This window comes from Myotis yumanensis, unplaced genomic scaffold, assembly GCF_028538775.1.
Source record: "Myotis yumanensis isolate MYYU_CA2020_CCGP unplaced genomic scaffold, mMyoYum1.0.hap1 SCAF_14, whole genome shotgun sequence".
In the NCBI taxonomy this organism is placed as follows: domain Eukaryota; kingdom Metazoa; phylum Chordata; class Mammalia; order Chiroptera; family Vespertilionidae; genus Myotis; species Myotis yumanensis.
The window spans coordinates 17,799,891-17,816,478 of NW_027223765.1; the positions used below are offsets into that span (position 1 = coordinate 17,799,891).

General features: G+C 40.0%; 1 protein-coding gene across 1 annotated transcript in view; it reads right to left on the minus strand.

The window, feature by feature from the left end:
* RARB (retinoic acid receptor beta) overlaps positions 1-16,588 on the minus strand; it is an 851,244-nt gene that overhangs the window by 757,671 nt on the left and 76,985 nt on the right. The window lies entirely within an intron of this gene.

The window sequence follows — 16,588 nt, forward strand, 5'->3', positions numbered from 1 at the left end:
CAAGATTCATATCCGTATTAAGAGGACAAATAGACAGCTATGCCTACTTGTTTGACTAGAAAGGCTTTTACACGTCAATAAAGTGCTAGTTTGTCACCATTATGTGGCATGTGGGCCCATAAAGAACACTTGCCGAAAGTCTTTGCACATTCAGATTAAAATGAAACTGCTGAACAAAAGCTATATTGTACGTAGGCCTAACCGTGAATAGCTAGAGGGGGTTTTCTATGAGGGTTTTTAGTTACATGCACTGAGAATATACCCATCTCTGGTTCAGTTTATTGGAGAGCCAGGAGGTTTTTTTTATGAGCAAATGCATTAGACTGAGCTGTATTTCCTAAAGGATTACTTTATTCTTTCAAGTACATTGCATTCACATCTAAAAGTTAGAGTCATCTATCGACAAAACAATAAGTTGATCAGAAAGTGGGCAAGGGATTTCATGTTTTATCTTAAAAAAATGAAGTTTCTAACCATGGTGTCAAAACACTTGTAGAAACCAAGGGTATAGCCAGCTTTGCAAAATGAATGTCTTACAGCCTCACATGGTCCCGGATCTCATCCAAAGCCAAGCCATTTGGAGACTCCTCACTTGAATGTATTCTAGCCACAAGGTGAATAAGGACATTTTAAAGTAAAAAGTTAAAAACATATAAAATAATTCATATACAATATTATCCTTTATCCACAGAACCACTGGCCACCTGGGGCATCTCAGAGCCCTGCTAGGTTCTCTGGACATGGGTCTCCAGGATGGTCCACTTAGTCTGTGCCTCCAGCCTGCTGCCTTCCCCACGTGACCCAGACTAGGACACCTTATGAATTCATCAGGCAGGAGCCTGGGGATTTCTGCATCAGGCGGTGCGCTGACAAAAACATCAAACGTGTGCAATCCTGGAACCACTCTCACAGAGGAGAACTCAAGTGCAGTGGTGTGTCTGCCATCTTCCTAATCTGCCAATGCCCTTCTATTATTGAACCGGTTTACAAATCACAGCAAAATGAGCCCCCAACCCCAAAGAGCTTTATGAGAAAATGGAACAAATTTAGAAGGATTATTCAGGAGTGCTGATTTTATTTTAGGATAAGTGATGAAATTTATCTTGTTGATCATGCCTGGAATTCTTTTAAATTGTAGAGGGCAGTGCACGGGATGTAGAAACCAGAAACCTGGGACTTCATTTCATCTCTTTCCCCAGCTCTAATCTTAGGCTAATCAAGACCCTTCTCTGTCCCTGATTCTTGTCATAGGGTAAGTGAATGTGTTGTCTTTTGTTTGTTTGTTTTCTCCTTCCAAAATTATGCTACAATGAGAAGGAAGACAGCACTAGCCTGGCTGTCAATATGAAGACACATTTTTTGCTTAAGAAGCTAGAAGGTCTGGATAAGGCACTATAAAAATAAGTTGCACGTTATCACAATGAGCATACTGGAACCAATTAATTATTCCAATTTCACAAAAGACTTCAGGATGTTTTATTTATTTTTCATCCCATCTATATATTTAGGACTAGAAAAATGAGCTGGAAATGCAAGTAGACAAAAAAAATCTTATGTACTAGGCAAAAACTAATAATTTTCAAGCATTTAGTTTTCATTTAATCACAAATTATGTTCAGTTTTACTTTAGCATACTAATAATTTTCAAGCATTTCAACAACTTTTTTTACTAACATTATCAATATTTTAAGATTGTATTTCAACTAAGAATTTTCAAACTAATTTTCAAGCATTTATTGTTCATGGTATCCTTTAATCAACAAAATCATGTTCAGGCTTCTTTAGTGTAATGGTGGCTATTTTGTGCTGAGAAAAGATGACATGAATTAATTACATGTTGACATTTGGTAAATCAACATATTTAATTAATTCTTCCAAAGTGTGCATTTTCTTTTTCTGTTCTCCATTTTTTAAATCGTTGGTTTCACTTGAAGATGTGGCTATGATGATTTGGAGTCTCCTTCAGCCTTTTATTCATTGTTTATAATTTTGGGTTTGATTTTTACATGATACAGTTTTTCTCCACTGCTTGGCAGACTTGACCTGGTTTTGGGGGGTGGAGGTGTATATTTGCCAGATTGAAATTTAAAGAGAAAGACAGATGATCCCTCTCAGGGTCCCTAAGGTGGAGGCCTCTTAGATCCAGCAGGTTACAGTGAAATTGGCAACTGCAGGGTTGGGCCAATGTTTGCCAGATTTCCTTATTTCCTGAATGTTTTCTTAATTGATTTTTTTTTTTAGAGAGAAAGCAAGGGAGAGGGATAGTGAGATAAAACATCAGTGAGAGAGACACATTATTGATCAGCTGCCTCCTGCACACCCCCTTACTGGGGATCAAGCCTGCAATACAAGCATGTGCCCTGACCAGAGATCAAACCAGTGACTTCTTGGTTCCTGGGTCAAAGCTCAACCACTGAGCAACACTGGCCGGGCATATTTTCTTATTTCTTCAGAGAATTTAGAGAACTAGTATTTTTCTTCTACAGCTCGTAGAACAGCAGAAAACTCTTGGATTATTCCAGAGATGAATTTCCTAGATAATTCTTAACAATGTGAACGAAATGGAATTGATATTCATTAACTCCAAGTGTAATAGTGGCAACCTTCTAATTATACTAGAAAGTCAGCAACATTAGCTACAGTAAAATACTTATTTCAAAGGAAAGTTTTTAAACAGCATTTTTTCTTTCAATACCTGATATCACGCCAATTAGTGACTTACATATTTAAATAAATATCCAATTAAATACAATTGCATGTCTCAATTTTCCATTCTACTTAAAGTGTAAATTTGTATAGATTCACAGTAATATTATTTAACAATGTTGCATAATTAGCTCAAATTTTAGAAGCTAAATATTTAGCAGAAATGAAATGCCCCAGTGTATAAAAAGGATCATAAGCCATCACTCTGCCCTGAACATCAAATAAAATTTTCAGAATCTTCTAAGACTACAACTTGATGATTTGAGCAGTAATGACCTTGAAAACTAAACAAATGTGTGAAGGCAAGTGCTGGGGGGCGGGGAGGGGGGGCAGTTGGAACAGCCAGGGAGAGGTCAATGGGGGGAGGGGGAGACATATGTAATACTTTAAAAAATAAAGAATTAAAAACAAAAAAAACCCAGAAACCTAAGCAAATGTTGTAGGACTATAGGGATCAGGAACCGTTGAGTGAAAGTGTGCCTAAGAAGCACCACCAGATGGCAGGAGAGGAGAAAGAATTCCAAACTTGAAGAAATGATCAGCTTTTCCATGCCAGAGGGTGACGATTTTAGAAGCATGACACATCTCTTACCTGAACTTTGGGCGGTGGAAAATACCAGTAGGAATCATACCTCCTATTACAGGGCCGCCAGGGTCTGCCTCCCAGCCCTGGTTCCCCATGAACTGCAATAGGATGGGGGTCGTGTCGCATGATAAGCTCTCTGGACTGCAGATTCCCATTTTCTTTTGTAAAATCGAGATCAAATCCTACATAATGATCAGTAATTTTTTAAATATGTTTTTATTGATTTCAGAGAGATGAAGGGAGAGGGAGAGAAATATCAATGATGAGAATCATTGGTCAGCTGCCTCCTGCATGAACCCTATTGGGGATTGAGCCCACAACCCAGGCATGTGCCCTGACCAATAATTGAACCTCCTGGTTCATGGGTCGATGCTCAACCACTGATCCACACCATTCAGGCAAGAGTTTGTCATTTTAAGTGAACCAAAGGCATCTCTGAATACTTCAACTTTTTAGGCAATATTTAACGAGGCCTGTGCTAACTAGAACTCATGAATTAGTGATCCCTATGCAGGGTAGCCTCACTGCCCAGCCCCAAGGGTGCCATTCCACACAACCTCCAGGGAGCCTTCTGAACAGCTGAGCACAGCCTCCCTGACCTGTCGAAATCGGGCCAAATAGTTTAGTGATCCATAGGTTCTCTGAAAGGGTTTTAAACAGCCTCAATTGCAATTTCTTTACAACTTCCCTGGGAATTTCTTCAAAAGGCATGTGTGTGTCTTTGTATGTATGTATGTATGTATGTATGTATGAGAGATATATTACATTACATTGACTCACAGAGTCTCTGAGTTAGAATTATTTATTCACCCCTTACTTGGACTTAAAGCAAATTACTTAAGTCCTCTGTGGCCCAATTTTCTCATATATAAAGTAGAGTAAAAAATGTATATCATGTAAAGTAATGATGAGCAGGGCCATCTGAAGACATTCATAGGCACTAGGCACTTGGGGAGTTTTACCTTACAAAATATTAAGCACTTATACTCTTTATTAAATATAAGAAATCATTTTTTAAATGTTTGAGAGTTTTATCATTTTATTGTCAAAATGATGAAAAATAATTTCAAGGCTCCAGTTCTTCTTTTGTGTTTTGAAGTCAATATTTTTTTCCCCCAAGTCTTAACCAGTTTTATAATTTGTTGCAGAGCCATAGGCCTAGACACTGTTCCTACAGGGGTAACGGATAATACGTCTCTGACTGTAAGTTTAAATGAGATAATGCACATGAAGTATTTCACACTGTACAGACCCGTAAAAAAGCATGTGACAATTGTCGGCTGGGCTTATTCATAATAGTCTTTACTGCAGAACTTCTGAGGCCATCCAGAGACAAAAGGAGAGGCCAACTAGAACCAGGACTTTCAATCTGGGCTGCATTTGTGAATCACCTGCCATGGTCACTTGCCAGGTCAATTACAACAGACTCCCTTGGTGTGGGACCGAGGTATATTTTTAACACTCTCCGGTTACTCCAATGTACAAAGTTGAAATCACTGAGTTAAGCAGAGGTAAGCATTCCTCTTCACAGAAGAAGAATGTTTCCCTTTAACGTAATGGTTCTCAAGGTGTCATCCCCAGACCAGCAGCTTACTTGGGAACTTGTGAGAAAAGCAAAGTTATAAGACCCTCTGAATCAGAAATTCTGGGGGCCCAGCTATCTGGGTTCTAACCTGATAAGTAGTACATTTTGAGAATCATTACTTCAAAGAAACATGTCTGTGTTCTGTCAACTCTCAGGACCTCATAATTGATTATCTGTTAAAATTTTAGGATGACGGGGCTTGAAAATGCCAATATTATTTGAGTCACAGCACACAAGAAATCATTATCTTCCAATGGTTGACAAACAGGTTGTTAACTCTTCCATCTCAAACTACCTGCTCAGATAGCAATCAATAGATATAGTTGTCACAATTGTCATTCCTCACAATTATGTTAAACTCTCCCAGTCCATATCCTAACTTCTCAAGGGCTGAAGGTGTGGTGAGCAGAGACAAAATTTCTCCTCCCTCCATAATCTTTTGATTCCATGATCTCTAAAATCTCTTTCCACAAAAACTCTTTTCATACCCCTCCCTGTTCATTCTTGAAACTGCAGGGTTCATAAGCACATCTTTGAAATGTCTTCAAGTAACCTTTCTCCTTCCTAAGAGTGATTTATATAACAAAGGTGGGGAGGATTGCCTTGGCCTCTCACATAGGGATCCTGGGTAGGTATTTTATATTATTTCCTTCTTTTGCCTATTTTGTGGGTAATTTTCACCCCTGTTTCTTCCATACTCCTACCAACGTGGTCTTTTTCCATTTTGCATTTACCATATCTCATCAAATAGTCCTAGTAAACATCACCTCATTTATTATTCCAATGTGCTTGAAGGGCTACATTCAAAGCACTACTAATGCTGTGAAATTTGGTCACAATTTAGAAACTTACAAAGCCTTCTTCCCTTGGGGATGATAGCTATAATCTGACTAATGGACCTGGCTGGTTTTTACTCATTTCTGTCCCAGTCTTTCCTCAAACCCCAAACTTAGTCCTTTGGGCTTCCAATGGTCTGTTATATATGCCCCAGCATCCTCTCCAGAATGTCCTCTCCCTCCTTCTCTCCATTAGTTCCACCCAGAGCAATGACTCCCAAACTTGGCTACACATGAGGACAATTGGAACTCTTTGCTAAAATTCCAAGTCTTAGAAAATCTGATTCAATTGGACTGGACTTTGACAGAGAAGTAGGGTATTTAAAAAATTCCCCAGGTGGTTCTAACATGCAGCAAACGTTAAGAACCACAATCCTGGAGCAAACCCACCTGCTAAAATGGCTCCTGCACCCTCTGCTGTCTGGCACTTTGCTGCCCTCTGCTGGCTTTGTTCAGCTTCTTCAACTGGCTCGGCCCTCAAAGCTGCAACAGTACCCTTTGGTTTAAAAGTATAAAGTAGGTTGCAGGTATCCATGAAATTTAATATACCCTAACTCTCCCTTTTTACTTTATTTTGTTTATTTTTTTCATCTAAAAGAGTATCTAGGCAGAAAATAAGGCTTTTTTTCTGGCCAGATGCTATTTTCTTGTTTGAGTAAGAGATACTGGGTGGATCAGGAAAGAGGAGAAAAAAGAGTTGGCATCTGTTCAAAGACACTCCTGGTTGTGAGGTTCAGAGAAAAGTACTCTGGGCTGCAGAGGTTCTTCTGAAATAACTGATGGTGCTGGAGTGATGCAATTTAAAAATATTTGAGGGTTTCCTTTTGTGTGTTTTAAACACTCATGCTGTCCTTTTTCACAGCAATAATAGCATTGATATTTAAACTTTGTCAGTTTTTACTGTGTGCCAGCCAGGGTTACAGGTGGTTTATCTCTTCCCTTACAACAATCTTTTATCCCTACTTTAAAGATAATAAAGATGTCTCAGAAGAATGAAGTGACTTGTTCAAGAAAACCAAGTAGGTGACTGTTATGGGCTGAATTATGTCTTCTCCAAATTGTGTATGTTGAACCCCTCCCTAACCCACAGTATCTCAGAATGTAACCACACCTTGATATAGAGTCTTCAAAGAGGTAATTAAATTAAAATGAAGTCATTAGCCCTGACCAGTTTGGCTCAGTGGATAGAGTGACGGTCTGTGGACTGAAGGGTTCCAGGTTTGATTCTGGTCAAGGGCATGTACCTTGGTTGTGGGCACATCTCCAATAGAGGGTGTGCAGGAGGCAGCTGATCGATGTTGCTCTCTCATCGATGTTTCTAACTCTCTATCCCTCTCCCTTCCTCTCTGTAAAAAAATCAATAAAATATATTTTAAAAAAATAAAATAAAATGAAGTCATTAGAGTGAAGCCTAATACATCTGACTGGTGTCCTTATAAGAAAAGGAAATTTGGCGGGAACAGGATATGAAGACACAAGGAAAAGATGGCCATGTACAAACCATGTACAAAAAAAGGTGGCCTGGAACAGAACCTTTCCCCATGACTCTCCAAAGGAATTCACCCTGTTGACACCTTGATATCAGACGTCTCACGTCCAGAACTGTGAGAAAATACATTTCTGTCAAGCCACCCAGTCTGTGGTACACTGTTATAGCAACTCTAGAAACATACAGGGACAGAAAGAATTCAAAGCCAGGCCTGCCAATGTCAAGCCTTTGCTCATTCAACCACTCCACAACCTCGATCCTTGAAACTATAAACTATTAGAAGCTAGTACTATGGATGAGCATAAAGTATTATGTGTCCTTATTTTCACTTTTCATATCATTACTTTCTGCACTTCAACAGCCAAAAAGAGTCCTACTTTGGTGGAATTACCTTTATCTATTACCTCACAGTAAATCTTTATATCTTTGTTAAGTACTTTTTTTATCTGTATCTCTCTCTGGCCATGCCATAGAATCTTCCTTTCAATGCCTGAACTTCTGCACCCTTCAGGTTCAATTCAATCTAAAGTTGTTTTCTTTTATCTCCCTAAGATCATAAACACTCTCCACTTTTCCTCTCTTATCTGATTTGCCTTTCACGGTTACATTTTCGATAATTTTCCTTTTCATGAGAATTCTGAATACCCACACATTTTTCATATTAAAAAAGTAGATAAGCATGCTCTACTGAACTTTTTTCCCAATAAACAACTAGATCATTCAAATTGCTCAGATTAGCCAAGCCCCATTATTAGCTAATGATCTCATATGCTGCTCAGAAAAGGATTCATCCAGTTTTTGCTAAGTAGGAAACTTGCCTTTTCTTCCCTTTTGGATAATAAGCTTCTTATTGATTTCCACTCTGAAGTATTAAAAACAAACAAACAAAAAAACCCACCCTCCGTTCATCTTTACCTCTGTGAATGAAATAACAACCACATATTTTGGGATCCCACTTCCTTCAACTTGTCCCCTCTTCCATTCAGTTTTGTGTGTTTTTTAAAGTATATGTTCATGCCTTTTCAGCATTTGAGGCCAGCAGCAGGATTTATAGATCGGATTCCTATTGCAACATCAGGATGAAAATACCACAAACATTTCATGGGCCTCCACAGCCCACCTGAGGTTTCCTATGACTCAGAACATCGAGACAGGCTCAGTGAATCATGTAGTCAGGACGACCGCAGAATTAACCTCACACCTCCAGGACCAAGGATAAACAGCTGGATATAGATGCTGTTTTTACGTAATCAAGCAGGCCTTTCTGGAGGCTTCTGGGTGAGTTGGGCCCTGGGGTCCCTTTGGAGACAGAGTCTGCATCCCACATCCATGTGGGTTAAGAATGCTCCATCCTCCGGGGAGGAGGCTTAAAACCCTCCACGTGGGTGTCCTCGGTGCATCATCAAGCTTCTTAGTTGGAAGAAGCAGAAAGTGGACTCTGGGTGCTATACACAGAAAGTTAATTGATTGAAAAGATATTGGATAGCTTTCAGAATTACCATGAGGGCCAGAGAACAGAGCTCAGGAAACAAGGGCCAGCAGATAGCGGCCAGGCCACACCTTGGCAGAGATCCAGTCTAGAAGGGACAGCACTTTCATTTCCACTAAAAACTGAACGTGATGGTGGCCTCCTAAGATTGAATGCGGCTCAGTTGCAAAATTCGCTCTTCGATGGTTAGAGCTGCTTTGCATCACTACCGCCAACCTCAGATACAGACCAAGCAAGTGCAATTGGCCACCTCTGAGTTGGGTGCTTGCTTCCCAAACCAAACTATGAAATTGTTCCTAAGGTGGTGTAATGCAATTACCTCTCATTTCTAAAAATGTTCTCTTCCCAAAGGGAGAAAACTTAAAGTCTGATTATTCCCTACATCCAGCTCTAGCAGAGGATCTCTGGATGATGCCAGTTCTTCTGGTTCTGTCATGGCCCCGTGTCCAAATTCTCCTTTGGACAATGAAGTCAGTAGTATAAATTTAAAAATCGGCATATGAAATTATATGTGACTCACTGCACAGAAGGAAGTATGGGTAGACACTATAAAGTTACATACTAATTTTTACAACTAGAGGCAATACTTGGTATCTATGGCTTCTTTCTGCTGGTTCTCATTCCCAATTATTATGACCTCTGCTGATCAGTGCTCTTTAGCTGGTGAGATAGCTGAACCTCCATCCATGAGGGTTCTGATACCACAGGGAATACCCAGAGTACTTGCCCCCATTATATAATAGCAGCCCTATTGCTCCTTGACAGTATCAGTTTTCCAAGCCAATACTGTATTCCACTTTGGCTTGTTCACCCAATAGTCACAGATGCCCCAAAGAGTGAGATGGCGGTCTCAGTTTATAATTCAGGGAAAGCATCTGCGCATGGATGCCTTCATTTCTACACTGCTAAAACATCAAAACCAGCAGCTCTCAGAGTCACAGGGAAAGGAGGCCCATTCTCCCAGTTGATTCCTTAGGAAAAATAGCAATGGCCACATCCTTCCCTCTCATCACTTGATTCTTAAGCCCATCTGTAGGCCATGAAAAATGCCTTGGATGCAGTATTGGTCACACACATACACATCTTCCAAGACAGCACCCAAATCTCATAATGTGTGGTCTCTCAGCTGGTGTGATCACAGTTCTAATAAACCATGCCACCATTCTACAAAGGGTACATTCTCTAGTTGAGAAAGAAAGTGCATGATCAGATTAACGATTCCTTTGAGTATCAGCTCATTGCTCTACTTCACTTGCTGTAAGTCTTCCTGATGCACATCATGGAACATCACGAGGGTATGGAGATAGTTGGGATGTCCATGGATAGTGATGCTGGAAGTATGGCAGGAGGAAAGGCAAATCTAAATCCTCAATGAGTTTCCGTTTTACTCCATGACAGAAAGGGTTCAATTAGTAAATAATATGGCACATAAAATCCACAGTGAAAGACTAAAAGCATCTTTGGGGCAAAACATTCTAAAGGATGTGTAAGGAACAAACCTCAAAATAAAAATTGTACAACTTCGGAGAGAAAGTGAGCTAGGTCCTGGAGTTTTATGTACATGGAATGTGCTTAAAATATGTTGTTTCTCTACTTGTTTCCTAGACAGTGGGATTTAGAAACATGGAACTGATTTGTTGACTTATATAGTCAACAAACACTTATGGATAACAAGCCATGTATGAAATAAACCATTGTGTATATAAGTAATCATTGCATGTATACGCAAGAGTTCAGAAGAGGGATTTGAGCTAGGAATAAAAATACCTGTGGGCAATCCTCAGATAGCAACTGAGTTGGTGAGTGTGACTGAGACAGCCTTGGGAACAGAGCCAGGTGAGAAAAAGAGATGTTCCTGTCCCAAATCTTGCAGAAATCCAACAGTCAATGAGATGACTGGACTTCTGCTAAGTTCCACATCCCCATGGAACATCTAAATTAAGTATAGCAAATGAAACCTCACTTGTAAACAAAGACACTATAATACATTATGGAAAAAATGACACAAGTAGGGCTATATAACGACCAACGTAGAAATGTAGAAAAATGAGGGTTAAAATAATCCTGGGTGTCTCCAGTACTGTGTCCAAGAAGAGACCAGTGGTTTTGATTTATTTAGAGAAAATGTTTGCCTAAAATGAAACAGTTGAATTGTTTTAAAATATTTAATAGAATTGGTGTGCAACCACATCTTTTCCAATCCTGTAGGCAAAATGGTGTCAATGCAAAGATGAGTTTGAAGAGAATGTGGGATGGACTCATTCTTTGAGCATGGAGGAAGAAAAGGAAGGATAAGTGTGCATGTAGAAACATGCATAGCTCCAGAGCAAGAAAGAAAGGGAGGTCATACATGATGTTTCATGGTTGGTAGCAAGTCCCGGGGATGAGAGGGCATGGGGAAGTGTTGTCATTTGATAGTTAAGGGAAATGGGACTTAGGATAAATAAGGGGATATACAGATGTCAATGAAGTTTCTATTAAGCTAAGTGACATGAATTTTTAAATAGGATTGCTTTATTCAAATTTAAGATAAAACTATCTTTATAACATTAGTAGTACCTCAAACTTATGGTCGTTGACATCCAAACAATCAGCTGTTTAATTTCTTTAAATGAGTTGTAGGTTTCCAGTAGATAAAATCATTGGATAGCTGACATTTTTACTTTAAAGTTGGTTATTTTCTCCCTAAACTAAAGCAGTTAATGTGCTATTTTATGGCTTTTCTCTAAATAAATTATAGAAAGCCAGAAAGAGGCTGAGAAGGGGGAGAGGGAAGTCTGTTATATGGGCTAAGATTACTCTTAATTATTTACCCTCTTTGGTCCTCACTTCCCACTACACCACAGAATTTATTCCAACAAGCTTCCGGCTCCTCAAGCCCCACCCAGCAGCCCACTTCCCAGCTCCAGACAATGGCCTGCCACAGGTTGTAAATCTGGAGTCACTGTTAATCATGGAGACCTGAGGCCAGTCTACAACTATAAGCAACCGCCCAATTATATCATATGCTAGAAAGGGGCATCTTCCTATTTACAAAGAAGGTTAACCAAAGCTGATAGTTAGATTTTGTTAGTGCTTTTGGCCCCCAAATGAATTCTAGACAAAGATAAATTAATGATATATCTGAGTGTGATGGGTAGATAAGTAACAGATGTAGTCCAACATTGCATGTTTTGGTTTGTTTGTTTACTAGGCAACATGAACGTCCTACTATGTACCTAAATGCTGTTCTAGATCTTCCTGGGACTTGATTTCCTTTTTCTAAAGAAATGTTACTAGTTTCTGAAGATGGGGATTTTGTTCAGATTGCCAGTGCTGCCCATTTTGTGAAGTAAACATTAGGCAAAGAGCTCATTGATAAACTCATTTTCTAAATTATTAGAGGGTTATTTTGAGAATGTTAATAAAAATTCCATTTTCCAGATATGCATTTCTCCAAGAAGCATTAGAGAAAATTATTGAATTTTATCAGCACGGTGTTTTCCTACATGTTTTTCTATCTAGTCTCTCCATTAGTGAAATCAACTTGAAAGCCAGTAAAATATGTCAATGAGATAGACTTTTAATATTGGCTAATGAAACTAATTTCTTGACTCATCTATTTGCTTTTTTCCAAGGCCATCCAACCAAACAGGCTTTTAGAGAAATTAATATGTTGCCTTCCTTTTATTAAATCAACTCTGAGAAATTAGCCAAAAGCACTGTAGAGAAAAGTCCAGCTCTAGCTACCTTTTCAATCCTACTGGGCAACCCAATGCATCCACTGTTTAGAGCTCATCAAAAAAAAAGAGCATTCCAATTAAGATCTATATGAAATCATTGGGCAACAGCATTTTTTTAAAATCTTTATTGTTGAAAGTATTACATATGTCCCCTTTTATCTCCCTTGACCTCTTCTAGCCCACCCTCAGCACCCATCCCAGGCCTTCCACCCTATTATCCATGTCCATGGGTTATGCATATATGCATACAAGGTCTTTGGTTGATCTCTTCCCACCCACCCTCCCCCACCTTCCCTCTCTCTTTAGCACTGATTTGCTCTCAGTGAAGGCTTATATTCTAGGTGTTCTTCCTTTTTTTGAATTTGTAAGTACTTACATCCTATCTGTATATCGCCTTTAAAAAATTGACTGCAGCTACCATATTTCTTTTGAATTTTATAAAGAAAGAAGCATCAGTCTCTATTTGCTGCAGCAATCTCTCTTCATAAATATTATTCTTAATTAGTTAAACATAAATTGCTATATGTTTATTGTCTAATCTTATTGCCATTTAGAAAAGAGCATATACTACTTATTAATAGAAGTTAAAAATATATAAACTATTTAATTACTTACACAATCCCTATATTCTGTCTCCCACACATCTTTTCATATCTTTTCAATGTGTCTCTTTTTCTATCCCCACCTCCCTGAGTCCACTACCATAGTCATCATTCTCCCTGACTGGCGCTTCCTTCTGCTCTTTCCTGAAATCTGGATTAAAACTGCCTCTGCGGGGACACTGTTGGTGCCCTACCCAGATCCCCTGGAATCCTCTTTTCCCATTTTGTGTGTCCCTCCCCCAGCTTCTGCCTGTTTTGCTTGTCACAGCTTGCACTTGTGAGCTATCTTAAGAGGACTGCCCTTGCCCTTAGCCTACTGGAGCTGAGTCACCCACAGGTGAAGAGAGCTGGCACTGCCTAGGAGTTTACACCTGGGGAGGAATCCATGCCAGGGCCTGACTGGCAGGGGCAGGAAGGCCCAGCTGCCTGGCTCTGAGGCTAGTCAAATGCTGAAGCACAATTTACTCGCCAGGGCTCCCATGGGGATCAGGCTGCGACTCGGATGCCACCTGTCACCAGTGTGTAGCCTCCTCACCCTCCCTGTCTTGCTTCTCCTACTTCCCTACAGGTCTTCTCCAGCAGCACTTCCCCCATCAATCATTTCAAAATCCTCATCTTCAATCCAGCTACTGGATGGCCAGCCCTAGGAGAGTCAGCAGAGGTTTCCAGGTGTCTAATATTGACCTTCACGTTCCCTTCTTCACCCTATAACAAGAGTAGCCCTTCAGAACTGCACGTCTGTTCGTGACATGGCTCTGCTTCAAACCTGGCAGGGAGGTCCTACTGATCACCATGTCAGGGACATCCTGACACCTTGACATGGTGCACAAGTTCCTTCATGACCTTGCTCAAATAACCCTTCACTGCCCTTTCTTCCTCCACCTCAGTCCCTTTGGTCTTTCTCAGTTCCTTGAATACTCTTTCTCCAGGCTCTCTCTTGCCTTCAATCAGGCTGTTCCCTCTGCCTGAACCAGTCTTATCTTGGCCGGCCTCTTTAACTGGACACTCCTCTTCCTGCTGCAGGCCCTCACCCTTTCTGGGAAACTTGACCCTGCCCTCCTCAGACCAGGTCATGTGCTCCCATGACCTTAGAGATGAACATGCCTTATGTCTGTTCCTGTTCCACTGTCTGCCTTTCTTGCTAGATTGTTAGCTCTGTGTGGGAATGGGGAATGCCTATCACAGTGCGCGTCACAGTTGGTGCTTTGTAAGAATTTGTTGAATGAGTACCTGCAGTGACGGATTAAAAGGCAGGGTAACAGCATTTGCATGGAGAGCCAACCTCTATAGGTTCTCAAAACAGAACAAGAAAAGAAAAGATCTCATTTGCCAGAATCCTCTCAGGGAGAACATTGTGTGTGATTGGAAGAAACATGGATAAGTGGCCCTTGTAAGTGCTGAGACCTTTGAGTGTCAGACTCATTTAACAATGGATGAGACCAAAACTCCCTTCTTAGGAGAGTGGGTCTGGTGAATGACAGGGCCTTTACAATTCAGATGAGAGAGTGCAAGTTTGTGGTCAGAGCTGAAAGGCTTGGGTAAATAGAAGATATGAAGAGGGCAGCCACTAGGAGGCCTTTTCCTCCACCTTTTTTTCTTTTTCTTTCTCTCTTTTCTTTTGCAGCCTTTAAAAAATGTTGGAGAAATAAAGAACATTACTTTGATAATTAGGCCTCAAAATTATTAGCCTGTCCAGAGGTCCCATGTATCTTCTTTTAGGCCTGAATAAAGGCGTGTTGTATTTTTTTTTTTTTCTCTAAAATAAAACAGAAGAGACTTTTCTGTAGCAAACTAGTTCTCATCGCAATTTAGGTCCTCAGTCTTCATTTCTACTGTTGATGTGAACATCAAAATGGTGCCCATTGATGACAAAAAAAAAAAATAGCAGGGGAAATGTTAGGGATAAACCAATAGTAATTCTAAAGGAGGGAACCATCACCCATTCACTCTCACACCTGGCTGGGAGAGGAGGTCATGACAACTTCTTAGAACTAGTTTTATAAGCTGATCAACCCATTTACCTCTTAATTATTTTAATTCATTTCTGAGAACCTTGCCATTAAGTGAAAAGTTGTTAAGTTTTAATAGGAAGAAAGTATGACATATTCCATCACAACCCAAGATGCCCAAGTAATTTTACAGATAGGAAAATATAAAAAATTAAATATTGATAATAATTCAAAACAGGTAAAAAAAATTAAATAATACATTTTGTATAAAAAAGTGATATGATGAAAGTTTATTGTATTCTTTCCTTTTTGGCAACAATTTCTTCATTCATTTTCCAACTTTTTGCTTGCTGATAAATAAACTCAAATTTACTTCAAAATAACTAACAATCACCTTTATAGACAAATATAGGCTGAAGACAAGAGAGCTTGAAGCATGGGGAAAGAGCACAAATGGACACGAACCCAAAGAGGCACAGAAGATGCTGTCCCTTCATTCTTGCCTGGAATATAAATACAACTCAAAGTGCTTGGGGTACATCTAACGATAGTACATAATTCCAACTGTTTTATTTCATGGTTTGACTCAAAATCGTTGACTCAAGAAAATCGGTTACTTGGTTTCAATACTAAACCCCATTAGTCTGTGGAAGTTACTGACCTTGACTTCTGTTAAGAATAATATCCCAGAATGTCAGCCCAGTGTTAGTGGATAATTCTCCACTGATTCCTTATATTCCTTGGAGGCCTGACCTTTCTAAGCAAAGGACATGTTTATACAGCACACAGCCATGGAAGCTAGAGATAATGTTTTCCTCTGGAGAGATCTGGAGACATCCAGAATGGTAAAGAAGTATTGCTCTACTTCCCTCCCGGGAGAGACTTCAGACAGTCCAACGCGATCTTTCTCTCCAAAGGGAATGACAGGCAGATGTGCCAGCAGCACCAATGAAGACCCACGCCTCCTAATTTGGGGGATCCTTTCCTATGGCAGCACCACTGCATGTGCAGATAAACATCTGGCACTTAGCACCCCATCGTTTGGGAGAGGACACGGGGAATTGACACAGATGCTGTCCTGACCGCTGCTTTGCTGAGAATCATAAACCATCTGTCTCTGACCAGAAGTCTGGTATCTTCTGCAGGATATGTGTATCAGACTGGCAAGCTAACCTGTTGGTTTTCAATTCGGATAAAATCTCAGATGTTTCACAATTTCAGACTTAGCACCCAGTTTTCAAAATCTGAAGAAAGCGAATATCCAAGAAGGCTATGGCATGGGAGGACGCTGAACTTGCCCCCTCCCATGAGCACACTCAAATGTACATGTATATGGGAAGCAATTACACCTGCAGTGCAACTGAGGGCTGAATAAACAGCTTCTGAACAACAAACGAGAGAAAGAGACTGAATAGAAAAGGCTAGGAAGCTGTGGGACCTCCAGGATCACCTGTGTTTATGTCAGTGATTTTCAACCAGTGTGCTGCAAGGATTTTTAAAACCTGCAATACCTGACTATTTAGTCAGGGGCACTGACCTCTTTTCCCTTAAATTGTCAAGTAAAAAATGACAACAACCAACACAACAATAGCTGTTGGGTGTGAATGAATAAAAATTATACCCA